This window comes from Chanodichthys erythropterus, chromosome 8 (genome assembly GCF_024489055.1).
Source record: "Chanodichthys erythropterus isolate Z2021 chromosome 8, ASM2448905v1, whole genome shotgun sequence".
In the NCBI taxonomy this organism is placed as follows: Eukaryota; Metazoa; Chordata; class Actinopteri; order Cypriniformes; family Xenocyprididae; genus Chanodichthys; species Chanodichthys erythropterus.
In genome coordinates this window covers 17,888,013-17,903,600 of record NC_090228.1, presented here as the reverse complement: position 1 = coordinate 17,903,600, position 15,588 = coordinate 17,888,013, and the positions used below count along the sequence as shown (strand labels likewise).

The 15,588-nt window shown below is 37.7% G+C and overlaps 1 protein-coding gene across 4 annotated transcripts in view; it reads right to left on the bottom strand.

The window, feature by feature from the left end:
* Positions 1-14,943, bottom strand: part of syt1a (synaptotagmin Ia) — a 226,822-nt gene extending 211,879 nt beyond the window's left edge. For 2 of the 4 annotated variants that reach the window (XM_067392188.1, XM_067392196.1), the window contains exon 1: positions 14,888-14,943. The gene's annotated coding sequence lies outside the window, so the exon portion shown is untranslated. The remainder of the gene's footprint in view (positions 1-14,887) is intronic. The other 2 variants (XM_067392192.1, XM_067392190.1) reach the window with 2 other exon arrangements.
* Between the last annotated feature and the right edge of the window lie 645 nt (positions 14,944-15,588).

The window sequence follows — 15,588 nt, the reverse complement described above, 5'->3', positions numbered from 1 at the left end:
ACTCAGTGTGGTGGGTTTCTCATGACATTGAAGCTGTCCTTGACGGGGCAGCTAAATGGAAACAAATTGAAATTCCTGCTCCGCACACGAGTGGCCCTTTAACACGGTGCTTATCGCCTGAAACCAAGGGACACCGTGTCCTGCCGTTTACGTCTCGCCCTACATTTATCATGGATGCGGTCTCTCTCTCAACCCCTTCTCACGTTCGCATACCTATTACTCCTCCTTATTCCGATAACCTGTTCTCACGTCGAAGCGAGTTGGAGTTATTGATGTAGTTTTGGCAAATAGAACTGATATAGTATAATCACATCCGTTGGATTGTCTATCAGTCATCTTTTATGCTGTAGAAGATCAATCTTAGTCTCTTATGTTCTCAGAAGTCGACGGCTGAGGTAGATAAGCATTCAGCAAGAACTGCCAGCACAAAGAACGAATGAAACCTCCACTATATGAAATTAAATGAACAAGCTCTGCCATGACAGATGATATTTCCCATGAGCATCAGTTCAGTGACTGCTGATGAATGCACAACTTGTGTTAATGGAGTTCTTCGAGAAAGTTCAAGAGGAGTCTGTTTGTGGCATCCCATCATTTACAACACTAAGGTTAAATAAGCAACCACTTACCCCATTCTTTCTGACAAATCTCCCAACATCCTCACAATTTATCTTCACATCGTCTTGTACGCAAGTTCTTTTCATTACCGACTAAAGCCATTACACCCCTCACGTGGATTACATGAACATGAAACATCTGTTAGATCCATGTTTATCATCTCTGGCTAAGAAGCTTGTATTAATTTGAGCATAAGTGCTATTAATGATTTCAGGTTTAGGATTCATGCATGTGTAATTGACATGCTTTTTCATTAAGTTCAGTAACTCAGTTAGCCAGTATCACTGTCTAATCTGCATAACTAATTAAAGTTACCAAAAGTGATTGTCTTTATAATGTGGATGCCATTAAAGCAATGTGTAAGAGGGACTGTTGTGCCCAGTTCATTGTGAAACAAGATGCTGTATGTGTCTTTGTGTGTATGTGTGACTATGTACCCCATGCTGGGACTCAAGACAGCAAGGGACAGAAAGCAGTCGGTCCTGCTGAGATCACAACCTGACCTCTCATTTTCGCTGTCTCTATCAACCTTTCCCTTCCGCTCCCAATTTTCTTGCCATATGCCTCAGTAAACTCGAGTTAAGGAAGAGAAATTGCAGGACTATCTACTCATATTTTGGCATCTTATGATGAATTCATCCAACAGACGCACACAACTCTTTGGAACAAACCTATATCTACCTACCGTGTCTACTTTGACTTTGTCTGATTTCTTTGTCTTGTCAACACAGAAGTGATTTACTCACTGATAAAAGAAACTTCACATATGCCTCCAGAAAAGCTTTGGCTGTCAGGTCACATTGTGTCCTACTCTCGCTATCTGTATTGAAGGTCACAAAGTTGTTTCTTCTAAAGGAAATCTGAGAGTTGTTGAGTCATTCACGTCAACCTACCAAATTTCATTGATTTTGTTGTGGCAAATTATCCATTATCATGTACGATAATGAGGAACCGTTGTCTTTCTATTTAAAGTCGCAATGTAACAGAGATAGCCAAAGATCATTTCTTCCATTTTGTGATGTACATTTGCGTGAAACAGATTATCATAAAATAAAATAAAATGTCTAAAGGCAGAGACTTGGTTCTATCCATCGGTTGTTGATTAGATGGAGGCAGATCTGGGGTACGTTTCCCAAAAGCATTGTTAGCAAACTATGGTAAGTTCTATTGAACTCCATTGATAATGACAAAACTTGTGAAATTAGTTGGCTCTGGGAAACGCACCCCTGAATGAAAGCTTGAAGTCGATCATGGGTGGGGTTTTTGCTGACTAAATGACTTAAGAAGTCTGGCATACATCATCAGAGAGAAGTCTGTCATTTCACCAGAAAATCAAGTTATGACATTTTGTTAAATTATGATGAAAAAATAAACTTATGCACGGATAAATTGTTCACAATAAGATCATTAAGATGCATTTAGAAAATATACATAACTGAACTCAATTTCGATTACTTGCATCAACATCGGCTTTAAAGAAATGCTTAGGTTAAATACAACTTAAACTCTTTCAACAATGCAGTGTGCTGTCAAAAACCAATGATTTTGAACCATTCCTCGTGTCATAAAAATGAAAAAGCTTCACAGTAATGTACTTACAAATGAATCCCCAGCAGGCAAATATGCACACCCACAAATAAACATTTTAAAAAGGCATCTGTAACACTGGTTTCAACAGTTCATCCGTGACATTTTTATGTGTGGCACTGTCACATAAAATAACTGATTTTCACTTTGCACAGAATTGGTTATAAGAGATCATATCATGTCATAACAATCTTTCATGTCAATCTTTCAAACTCATGTCATGACCATGTAAAAAAGTAAACTCCAAACATTTCACTTGGGATACTAAAAAGGAACATGGAAGGAATGCAACATTTACTATCTATAAAGCACCTATTACACGTGACAAACTCCATCAGAATTTTGTCAGTAATGCACAGTGCTTCCACCTAGAAAAGTCATTACTGAAGCTTATAAACCCTGTAGGTCTGAAAGCCACTAGCCTGCTAAGCTTCCATCAAAAGTGCTCTTAACATGTTTTTCATTCTTTTATCCAAACTAATGGATGCCAATTGTTTTTAAAAAAAAGCAATCAAGGGCAAGACAAAGTTGTTATCGATAGATCTAAACTTGCATTTAACCTAACAAATACTCTTTAAATCCCTCAAGTTGCTTAGTTGATAGAAAATGAGACATCAACAACACAAAAAACCTTGTTTCACAGTAACGAAACAACAGCTTTCCCCATCATGACAGTTAAATTACAAAATTGTCAGTGTAATACAGAAAACAGAGAAGACTCATCTGAGATTGTCGAGTATGATTCAATCATGGAAGGGTAGCGTGGAGTTCAGCGTGGCATTAATCTCTCGCAGTCTTGTATTTTCTTCATTAGATAATCTTTGTGCCTGCCTCTCTTTTATAAATCATTACATTAGCCAATAATAGGACTGGCCTGGCTCCCCGCTGGAGAGCGCAGCCCGTTAGGCGAGTGGATAATGAGTGTTTTTACATGGGGCTGGGTGGACATGTTTTAGGGAAAGCCTCATTTTAGTCTCGGCGCGGCACAGCGTGTGCAGACAGCACCGCGAGCGCTTCAAACGGTACGTTCTTCAGGGGATCCCTAAATTTGTCAGGCGCTTAAACGAGCAAGAGACAAACAAAGAGGAGACGAAACCGAGAGAAGCAGAGCGTGAGGCCGGTTGATGTGACTTTTTCACGGCGAGAACTGTGCCGTGGGCCTGTTTGTAGCATATTATTATTCCAGCAATTGCATTGAGGCAAGCTCGCAAAACAATTTAGTTTTATGTCAAAAAAGCAGTGACTTGTCTTCACAACTGACCACAGGAAGCAAACCCAGACTGTTTAGATGGAATAATAAAAAGGAGACAGCGACATACAGCCCAGCAAGATATCTAGAATACAAACCCTTTTTAATGTTTGTGTGAGTTAAATGTGGTCATTTGCAGTATTTTACACTAGAAGCCCAACAGCACACGGAGGGAATGAGCATGGTAAATCTTCATAGAGACGAGCTACGGCGGGCAGGAGACTTGGTCGCCATAGCGACAGCAAGGATGTTTGCATGAGAGGAAGATCATGGTAGGGATTTAGGAAGAAGCGGCCAGTGTGCGGCCAACCTTGCTCCTGTTATGATAACTATTTAAGACCTCAAGCAATAGTTCAGCCAATAATGAAAATTATGTCATAATATAATTATCATCAGGTAGCTAGAAGCTGCATACTTTCAGTGGACCACAAAAGTATCATTTTCTAAAAATAATTGTCACTTATTTCTATATAAAGTCCACAACTGTCTAAAATCACTGAAAAGTCATCACATAGATATACAGAATTGTTATTATATTATGCAGAATTGTTTTTGTATTTTTTTTTTTTTTTTTTTTTTCAAATATTCCAAGACTGGAAAGTAAAAATAGATATCAGATGTATTTTTCTCTCTCCCCATCACAAGGTGTTCAGACTCAATCAGAGTGCCCATGTGGACTCAGCGGAGCCTGGTAGGAGCCTGTAATAAAAGACAGTGGGATCTGTTCAATATAAGGGCAAACGCAATAACTAGTCAGTACTAGAGGAAAACTACGGCTCCTTCAATAACACGCACCCACGCACACGTTTTTGTTTGACTCATGTTTCTGATTACAGTTAACGAGAGAGTTTAACTGTAGTGTTTCCTGCACTACTTTTCTAAATCTATTGCGCCATGGCAAAATAAATTACATTTTACTAGAGTTGTGAGCTTCTGAATTGAATGTGATGAGATAAAAAGACTGCATACTGGGAAATAATGCCAAAACAACACATCTTTCTATTGCATTGTCTTCACTGGCTGAACTCAAAAACAATCATGCAGTGCTACCAACACAGCCCATTTCACAAACAAATGAGCCGTTTCTTTTAATGATTCAGTCAAAAAGAGTCACAAAATATTTCAGTTTATTGAAGTTTTCATTTCTTATTTCATTTTCAACTAACAATTTAAAATTTAACATTGATTTACTCTCAGTCTTGACAAACTCACAATTAAGAATGTCTTACTTAAATCAGTATCATTGCTTGGTATGTATATTGTTTTTATGATAACATAGTTAAACATACACATTTTACATATTTTTAATTAAAGGTGCCATAGAACACGTTTTCACAAGATGTAATATAAGTCTAAGGTGTCCCCTGAATGTGTCTTTGAAGTTTCAGCTCAAAATACCCCATAGATTTTTATTAATTAATTTTTTTAACTGCCTATTTTGGGGCATCATTAAATATGAGCCGATTCAGGCTGCGGCCCCTTTAAATAAAATAAAATAAGAAACACTCGAGATTGAGCGAGTGAACCGCTGTAGAGGCGGCGCCACGCTCGGTGCGTCATCGACAGTTATATAGTGTTAAGGGAAGGGCTATGCTCAGGGGACGATGTGCGTCATCAGACCTCCGTTATAGCTCCGCCCAAAAAATCCTGAGCAGAGACTTGGTGAAAAACTGTTTAACGCTCTAACTTCACAATTAAGCATTACACAATTCACAGACTTTTTAATGTGTTTCAGCAATACATTTGTAACATGTATAAAGTGTTTAGAAAGAATTCTCAGAATTGACTTTACAGGGACTTTAAAGAATTAGTTCACTTCAGAATTAAAACTTCCTGACAATTTACTCACCTCATGTCATCCAAGATGTTTATGTCTTTCTTTCTTCAGTTGAAAAGAAATTAAGGTTTTTGTGGAAAACATGACAGGATTTTTCTCCATAATGGACTTTAATGGCTACCAACGCGTTGAAGGTCCAAATTGCAGTTTAAATGCAGCTTCATAGTGCTCTACATGATCCCAACTGAGGAATAAGGGTCTTAACTAGTGAAACGATCTGTCATTTTCTAAAAAAAGATAAATTATATTCTTTTTAACCACAATTGCTCGTCTTGCACTAGCTCTGCAACGAGCAACGCATTACGTAATCACGTTGTAAAGGTCACGTGACATAGACTGAAGTATTTGCAAAAAATGTTTACACTTTTAATGAAGTGTTTACAAAGCGAACGTGCAATGATTAAGTCAAATAGCCTTTACAAAAACAGGTAAAACAACGATGTCAGACGATGTTGAAGATGGAGGAGAAAATGAGATGGAGTTTTTTGCCATACTGCGGTACTTCCACCTACATCACGTGCAAGACGAGCATTTGTGGTTTAAAAGTATATTAATTATTATTTTATTTTTTTTTTAGAAAATGACTGATTGTTTTGCTAGATAAGACCCTTATTCCTCATCTGGGATCATGTAGAGCCCTTTGAAGCTGCAGTGAAACTGCAATTTGGACCTTCAACCTGTTGGTAGCCGTTGAATTCCACTATATGTAATGTTTTCCTCAAAAACCTTAATTTCTTTTCAAATGAAGAAAGACAAACATCTTAGATGACATCAAGGTGAGTAAATTATCAGGAAATTTTAATTCTGAAGAGAACTAATCATTGAAAATCTTTAAATATCAAAATCTGTGTGCAAAATATTACATTTATATTTCCATAAATAAAATGTCTTAATTTGCTTCATGCAGTTTGCTTTTGGAAGACAGAATACCACAGAATATTCACATCTGCTTCTAGACTGAACTGTGGTCAGGGAACATGCATTGATCCATCCTGGGATACTGTAATTTTCCCCTGATGGCACATGAGCAGCAAGTAAACTGTAGCACAGTATCATTTTTTCTTGCTCTTGTCTTTCCTCCCTTATTAGATTCATAAAACATTCAAAATGTCCTCCAGTCCACCTTTGTGGCAGAGTCTGCCCTTTAGTAATAATTAATCCCCCCTGACTCTGACACACTCACCTTCAAGCAGTGGTGTGGGAGTAGGGGGCGTCAGTGGGGTGCTACAGTGCATGACTTGGGTGTCTATTTAGCTATGGCTTTATCTGTAATAACGGCTGACATGTGACATATAGAGTGCTCAAATCAGCTATTGCTTGAAGGATGTCATCTTGTAGCAGAAATACTGGAATATGGAAATATGGAAATTCTCAGGGGAGAAAGAAAAATATTATCCTTTCAATTCCCAACCCCCCAAATTTTCCCAAACACATAATGCAATATCCGATATCTTGGGGCAAAAATATTCTGAGCTATATTTATGCATTAAATGGATTAAGATGGTGACGTGAAATTGAAGAGAAATTGTGCATTATGATTTGTGGATTTTCCCTCCATTTCTGGGTGGTGACACCAGATCCAGTTTTTACCCAAAATGAATTGCTAATGCTTTTGTGAAAGCATTCAATTATTCTTAATTCTCACTAGGGCACATTCAAGCTGAATTGTTGTGGCTTAAATTGAAGTGTGACAAGCCATGCAGAAGAGAGAATTTATAAAGCCCTTCTTAAATTGCAGCCTGTCACTTGTTTTAACATTCTTCAGTAAAATTCTTTCTAAATTTATTTTGTTAAATTTTGCTAATGGAAATGACCTAATTGTACATACAGTGTGACTGCTCTGCTTTTTGCTTGTATCAACTCTTCGCAAATCATTACTTAGTATAAATATTAAATGGAATATTAGTATTCTAATATTCAAAATCATCAGTATTATTGAGTAAATCTGGGTAGCACAGACCTTACGTCCTGTTTCGCATGAACATACTATCTACTTATTAGTATAACTACAATAACTGGGTAATAAAGTGAAACCTAAATCTGTTGTGTAATCAGGGTAATAAAGTGAAACCTAAAACAGATATCTAAAAATTTACAAATAGCTGGGTAAATAGACAACATTAATCAAATGACATTGGGTGCACAGACAACCTGATACAATGAAAAAAAAATAAAAAAAACGGAATTACTTCCATGTAAGGTTTGTGACCGAGCTACAGGCAATACCTTGGGGAGGATTTCTGTAAAGCCAAAATGCTTTTCCTCTCTGTTTTGATCAAGTCTGTATTGATCATGTAATCCTAGTATTATCAGTGCAGGTCCACTGCGATCAAGGCCATATCCCTCTAAAACCAGATAAAGGCAAGGTGCTGCTTGACCATAAGCATATATGTAAACAAAATGGGATTCTAAATTGAATGTGTTTTTTTAGAGCAATTTGACAGCACAAAACGAGCAAAGAGTTTATGTCAAAGAATGTGTTCTTGTGTTCAAAAGACATCAGAATAGAACAGGTCACAGAGTCTCGAGACACATTTTCAAAGTTTAAACTTGACATGCTGTCTTAAAAACAGTGAAAGACTAAAAAGAAACTGCAAGAGATGATGCAGCGGCCCAATATATCTGCCTAATGCATTTTTAGAAAGAAAAAATAAATAAATAAATAAATAAAAATAAAAAGTGTGAAGTCTACATCAAACACACTTGAATGCAAATGTTTCGCTGAGGTATGTAGGCCGGTAATAGGCTTATATTCAATCATATGGGGCATGTATATTGACTTATGTCTAAAAATGATTTTGTGATGCTGTTCACTTTATTTAAACAACTTATTTTGATTCATCACCATTGTATTAGGTTTCTGGTTCAAATTTATTTTCTTCATGCTAAATTGATTTGAAACGATTACTTTTTTTACTTAACTTGATGTTTTCATATCAAAATAACATGTTTCAATTAATTAAACTCAACCAGGACTCAATTAAACAGGACTTTCACTTCCCATCATGCTTTGTAAAGTAAATGTTGAAATAAAGTGTTATTTTATGCAGTTTTTAGCAAGATGAAAAAAAATGTTTACTTTCTATTATGTTGTTATTTACAGGGTTTATGCAGGTTTCAGTAAGTCAAATTTAAGACCTTTTTAAGACATTTTAAGACCATAAAGACTGAAATTTAAGACCTACAACGACGCATTACCAAAAAATATTAAAATCAAAGAAATTCTGAAAAAATCATTTTATTTCAATGAATTCAGTCATTGAAAAAGCACATTAGTAACCTTCCACACACATCAATGTGCCAAATGCCTTAAAAACCTTAGGCCCAAAATGAAAATAAATCAAAACAAAACAAAACAAACTTGCCCTCAAATATAATAGATTTCATCTCATTATTTATTTACATTACAAAACAGCATATTAATAGCCTAATAAAGATTGAACAGGCTACTCCAACCCATGTAACAACCAATGTAGCACACACACACTCACACCAGATAATCCATTTTAGATAGATAGATACTTACCTCGGGATAATTAGAGTATCTATCTAACATGGATTATCTGATATATGTATGTATGTGTATGTGTGTGTGTGTGTGTGTGTCCCGCACTGTCCCATGAACTGTGAGCCCAGGTACCTCGACTAAACTATTTCATTGTTCCAGAACAATGGTCCTGTTGGTCTGATTTTGGCTTTCACTGACCGTTACGACATACGGCCCAGTAAGAGTACGAATCAATTCCCTCTTTATAAACTCCCCCAATCCAAATCTCGCCATAAGCGATCTTGTTGGGCCCGCAAGAGAACGACTTCGCGATTACTGAATCAGGGAACATCACTTGGAAGAGATCGCTAATCTCACTGTTGCTATTAAATGAGTGGTGTTTGTTTAGTCACCATGTGTAGTATACAAATCACCTCGGCTTTCAATGTGTCAGTCGCTCCAAAAGTACCCCGAAGGTTGTTCGACGGAGCTGTGATGCTATTGCGCTGGAGACCGGAGGGACCAGGCATTGAGGAGGACGACGGCAGTGGTGAGGCTAATTGGCCGAGTCCGCTGAAGGGATTTTGCGGCTAGCTTGTGTTTCTCCGCTCTGGCGTGTGACTCCAGCGCCTTTACACCGCTTCACACCCAGACTCTCTAGCTGATTTTTTTTTTTTTTTTTGCAAAGTTTGCAGTGAGCCTCGTACCTGGAGCTGGGTACCGCTTGTAACCAACAGCAGAAATCGCTGTGATCTAGCCATGTCTCATTGAAAGTACACTTTCCCATTTCACCATCAACACGTAGCCGAACTTTAACAAACTCTGAGGAGACGCAGACGTATTTCGCGGGCAGGTATTGCATTTATCACGGGATTTGTAGTTTTATCACCGCGTATACCAACACCAATATACCCCAGAAAGAACTACGACTCGCTACTTTTTGCTACTTTGTAATAACTTTCAGCAGGTAGCGTTTCTGGAAATGGGTAAAAAAAATTTAAGACCTGACTAAATGAAATTTAAGACCTCTGATGAAAATCTGGCCGTTTTTAAGACTTTTTAAGGCCTTAAATTTAAAGTTCAGAATTTTAGACTTTTTAAGACTTTTTAAGACCCCGCGGAAACCCTGTATTTAAAAGTTCCTGTTATGTTAATAGTTTTGGGGTTACCACTGTGGTGAAGTGTTGAGCTTGTGCTTGGGTTGAGGACCTGCTAATACCAATTAAAGTTGTTTTAATAATAAAAAAACAACTACTTTGGGAATGCCATGGATGTAACAAAACCGTCTTCTGGCTAACGCCTAACAATAAAAGTCTTTACAGGGTATAGATTTTGTTAAAGTATTATTCTAACATTTGTAAAAGTTGTGAAAGTTGTTATTGAATTTATTCACTAAATAAACTGATCAATTAAACTGGATTACTTATTTTAATTTTTGTTTGATATTAATTTTAGGATAATTAAACTTAATAGTTTTGGACAAATTAAGAATGTTAACCTGATTCAACTAAATGGCATTGAATTGGCCTTATATAATAAACTTAAGTTTACTGAAATAAATAATGTTAATTAAATGCAACATACTCCAGTTATGTGGAACCTGTTAACATGAAAAGAGTTAAGTAAATCCAACGTATCTTTTTTTGAGTATATTCACTGTAAACCCTACTGGTGTCATTACTAAAGCAATCAAGTTATCATAATTTACAATACCATGTTTTGGCTTCATAACTCAAATAGGTGTTTAACTTATTTGGCAGCAAAATCACCTAATGTACCAAAACCACATTTGGTGAACTTGATAAAACAAGTTTTGTTAGGCATCATTACACCATTAAATTGGGGGAATGAGTTTCATAAAATTATGTGAGTAGACTCAAACTATTTTGGTTTACAGTGTACCACAACAATATAACAGCGGTAAATGTATTGTCATTTGGGAGCTTTTCTGTGATTATGATTAATTTGCTTAATTAATCAGCATGTGAATGTAATTAATTTGATGACACTTTGATGACCCTAATAAAAATATATATATAGATGCATTCAACTGCTACGGAGATGGGAAGGGTGCCATTGTTAAATCCACCACAGAAAACTTACATCTGTGTATTTTAGTCATTCAGGGCGCAAGGTGAGGCTTCGTCACTTGATTGCCCCCTTGTGCACTGATTAAAGAGAAGGACATTACATCACTTCCGCTAACTACGTGCATATGTAACCTCCATGGCAACACACGCGTAGCAAATGCTATGGAAAGAGATCTGCTCACCACCATCTGTGTGTGTATGTGTGCATGTGCCAAGGCTGTGTTATGGAGTCAGAAGGCTGGCTACATTCTCTAAGGACCTCTCCTCCGTTGCTTAGCAATATGTGGAACAGTGAGCAGCCCCAATAAGGCAATTGCATCTACTGTATTTCCCTAGTAGAAATACACAGAGATAAAAACAGAATTCAGCTATTTAGCATTCATATGAGTAATATGTATGATACATTTTCTATAGTTGCTATATAAAAATCTAATTTTTGAATGATATTATGAATTTACAAGATAATTTATATTAGTGGTGGACTATAGATATAAGCACCTTATATTCATATACTGTAATCTATTATGTTATTTTACAATACAGTGAGATATAATCTTTCTAATAAAAACAATTACAGAATTAATATTCTATATTATGCAAGGTCATGAACCATTTAATATATATATATATTTTTTTTTTTCTTCTTTTTGATAATGTCTGTTCATAGTTCTTGTTTATAGAAGTATGTTTGGCCTGTAACTGATGTTAAAACAGATTTATATGATGCATGTGCAAGCTTGTTCCTAAAAGAAAATAAATAAATGTGTATGTACAAATTTATAAAGTATAAAATATTTATATAGAAATGTAAAATGTGACGCAGATTTCAAACAAGACTTTTAAAACAAGTCTATATTATATTAGGGCAATGCACTTTGTCATCCATACGATCTCATCGCTCTCCTACTGACCTTGAGAGTGCTCCTGATCTCTGATACATCAAACAATATTTATTCACCAGTATTTCCCACAAGTCCTTGTTGCTTGTGATATGTATGACCCCTGCTGCTTGCCTGTACAAACACAGGCTTGTTTTTTGTTATCCATCTCAGTCACTGGGTGAAGAATTACTGACTTACTGTTGGTGTGGGTCACAAAAAGACACTGCTAGGTTGTAATGTTCAATCCAATAGTCTAATGGATATAAATTACAACATCCCTAGAGCCTAGGCTGTTTAATCTCGCCACTGGAAGTTCGATTGAATTAAAAAAAAAAAAAATGAGATCACCTTCAATTTGCCATGTTTGTAATATATTATTGGTTTTGAATCTGTCCCAGTTACTCAAACCCACAGTGAGCCTCGTTTAGATGGTGTCTGTGCCTGCTATGGTGTAACGCAACGAGAACATATCGCTCCGTTATTGCACACATTTATCAAGGCTGCCCCAGACTCTTCACAGAGCATGTCAGTGATCCATACACTTCCCTCGCCCAGGTATCTGCAGCCAAGCAGCCAGCTGTCCAAGGTCAAATCATAATAGAGCCGCTATTTTTATCTCCTGGCTGCTATTACTCCTAACAACAGCGTTTTGGCCTCTGCAGACACGCACACATATGTACACATGCACTCGCATTTATTTCTATACCTTCAATTTCAACACACAAGGGAATTATGTAGGCGAATGACAAAAAAAAAAAAAAAAAAAATCATCCAGGTGAATGATCCTAATCTCACAGGCTGACATTAAAAACTTTCACAGATACCTTGCTGAGCATAAGAGACAAGGGATGGTTAACTCCACCTTTCGGCAGTACCGGGCTTGTATCTCACCTCATTAATGGATATTTAACAAGGCTGATAATGCACAACGTTGCCCTTGGCAACTGCAGGGGGCGTGACATATTTGGGCCAACATCTGCCATCCCATATTGCCCCAAAAGGTACAATCTTCGTGCTGTGTTGCTGTGGTTGTCAGTAAACCTCTGAGATTTTATGTCTAAGACCCTCAGGAAAATGGAACTTCTTACGCCAACAGTTTCTTTCAGATGAAGAATATTATCGATGGGATGGGACTCAAAGCCACAGCTAACTTCCTTTGTGGACCAATTCAAGTTCACAATTATGCATTACTACACATTATGAGACATCAGTCATAAGGAAACCTCAAAAAAAAAAAAAAAAAAAAAAAAGTAACAATTTAGTTTAGAGTCCAATTTTCACTATTAACTAGTTACTTATTAGCATGCATATTACTAGGAAATTGGCTGTTTATTACTACTTATAAAGCAAATATTAATGCCTACTTCTGTATGACCATATTCTATGTCCCTTATTCCTACCCAATACCTAAACTTTTTGTTTTTGCTGCCTATGTATGGATCAGTTACCCTAAGTTGTACCTAATTTGTGTTCCGAAGACAAACAAAGGTCTTACAGGTTTGGGACGACATGAGTAATTAATGGCAGAAATTTCATTTTTGGCTGAACTAACCTTACTAATTAATAACAACTGCCTTACTAATTAATAATAAGCAGTAATTAGGAGTTTATTGAGGAAAAAGTCATATTAGTTAGCTAATAGTGAGAATTGGACCCTAATCTAAAGTGTGACCAAAATAATAAATGATGATTTTTATAATAAATAAATATAATAATATATGTTAAAAAAAGTTAAATTTACAAGCTTCCTGACCATATTTTTTTATTTAATTTATGTTCTCAGATTTTTTTGTGCAGACTCATTGAAGAATCAATTGTTTTGAATCAATGCACCCAAAGAATCTAAATTTGGTGCAGAATATTTTCGTTTAATACATATTACTGAGATTATAAGAATTCAGACAACAAATCCAGAGCCAACTTTGCCAAACACTACCAAAATGGTTTAGATGGTAAAATGTAAATATTGCTGTGATGGTAAGTTTATAAAAATCACAGAGATAAATCACAGCATGTGCATCTTCATGTGAAGTGGTGGTCTATTTTGATGATTTTTCAAGATATTCCTATGTTATCACTTAGCAACTGTTTTACCACAGCTCCTCAAGCACTGATGTATTCCAGAGGAGGATCTGCACAGCTGAATTGGATAAGCCTGAGGCTACAGACGAGCAATCCCTGCTCCTCGCTCTCACTAGGCGTGCATAGCAACCGCTGATCTGCCCAACAGAGATATGAGGTAATGACAGGCGCATTTGTTGGTGTGGGCAGCAGCTAGCCACAATGGCCCAAGTCCTTCACAACATAACTATATAAGAGATTTCAGTGTGTTATGCAATCCAACAATTTGCACACAAAAGGAGTGCTTGAGTTGAGAAGGAAGCTCAAGTATGGTTTGATAACAATCGAGATTCAGAATGAGGGACGATGCAAGGTAAATCTACTTTCCCTTCGGCTGCCACTCTAGGTTGAAGGAAACAGCATCTATCTTTGAATATATGTTTGCAGTCGTGACTCCCAGAGCAGAACAAATAATGGTTTCTAGGGAAGAGAGAAGCTCTTTTACTGTGGGAATTATCTGCCATTCTAGAATAATTTCCTCCACTATCCACTACCACAGATAAACCCATCACACATGGAGGGTAGAGGGAGAAAAGACGGAGAGAGTGTTTATCAGATACGAAGGACTGTGGTGGGATTAGTTTCCCTAGGATGAATACAGCTTCTCAGCTTCCATCTCCCCTCCCTTCCAACCTCAGCTGTCCACCCGCACACACACACTCCCACACACAAACCTACACGTAAGAAAACACATCACCGATCTCCAGCTACAAACAAATTATTTTCCCCTACTTGGATAAGCAGATCTCAACAGAGCATGGCAGTAGATGATGGGTTTCTCACATGAACCATCCAACCAGTAAACTACCACCTTCCCCAGCCAGCCAGAAAGAGGAAGGAAACGGCGCCAAAACCAGCGTTGGCGTGAAAACAAATGCCATGCTGTAGGGGCGGGCATTATGATGGCACGCTCTACTCTAACCCAGTATAGGTCTCTTTCAGAATCGCATCCAATACGAAACAAACCAGCAACATCCGAACACCTGCAACTTCAGAGAGGGAAATATGAATGTCTACCTGTATGTAGCGTGCTGTTATCTCCTGCTTCAGCTGGGAGGAAGTGAAGTACAGATCATATGCAGGAGAAAGGGAGTCACAGAGAGATGGAGAGGAGGAGTCTTGTCTGGTAGAGGTGGAGAGAGCGGGAGGGAGAGTGAGAGAGCTGTTGCTGTCGCTATTCTCTGCTGAGCCTGCAGGGAGTGGTGTGCATGGCAATGTGCTATCCCTGTTAAAAGCCACAACGTGTATGCATCCAGTCCTGAATTAGAGAGAGGGAGGGAGAGAGAAAGAGACTCTTGGCTGTTTAACCATGCACCGTCACGAGGCACTTCCTTCGGAATCCCTCCAGTGAGAGTGGCACAGCATCACTGAGTCCTTGGCTGCGATTGGCTATCGTGGATGATGATGCAGTCAGCAGGCGATGGTTCTGGCAGCAGTCAACTAAGATGACCCTCTCAGCTAGTATTAGCATCTTCGCACATCCTAAGCAAAGCCTGAAGGCAAGGCAAGGACGAACAAGGACGTTTACAAAACCCTACTGGGAGCGTGTTCATGTACTTTATGAGGTTGGAAGCTGGATGGTGTACATGGCAAGTCCCGGCATGGTGACATAAAGACAAACAAGTCTCCGAAGAACGTCTAGGTGTAGAGGTTGTGATTTCCCCAGAGAGAGCTCCATCAGTAGCAGGGGTGGCTCACTGTCAGGGAAGGCAGGTGCT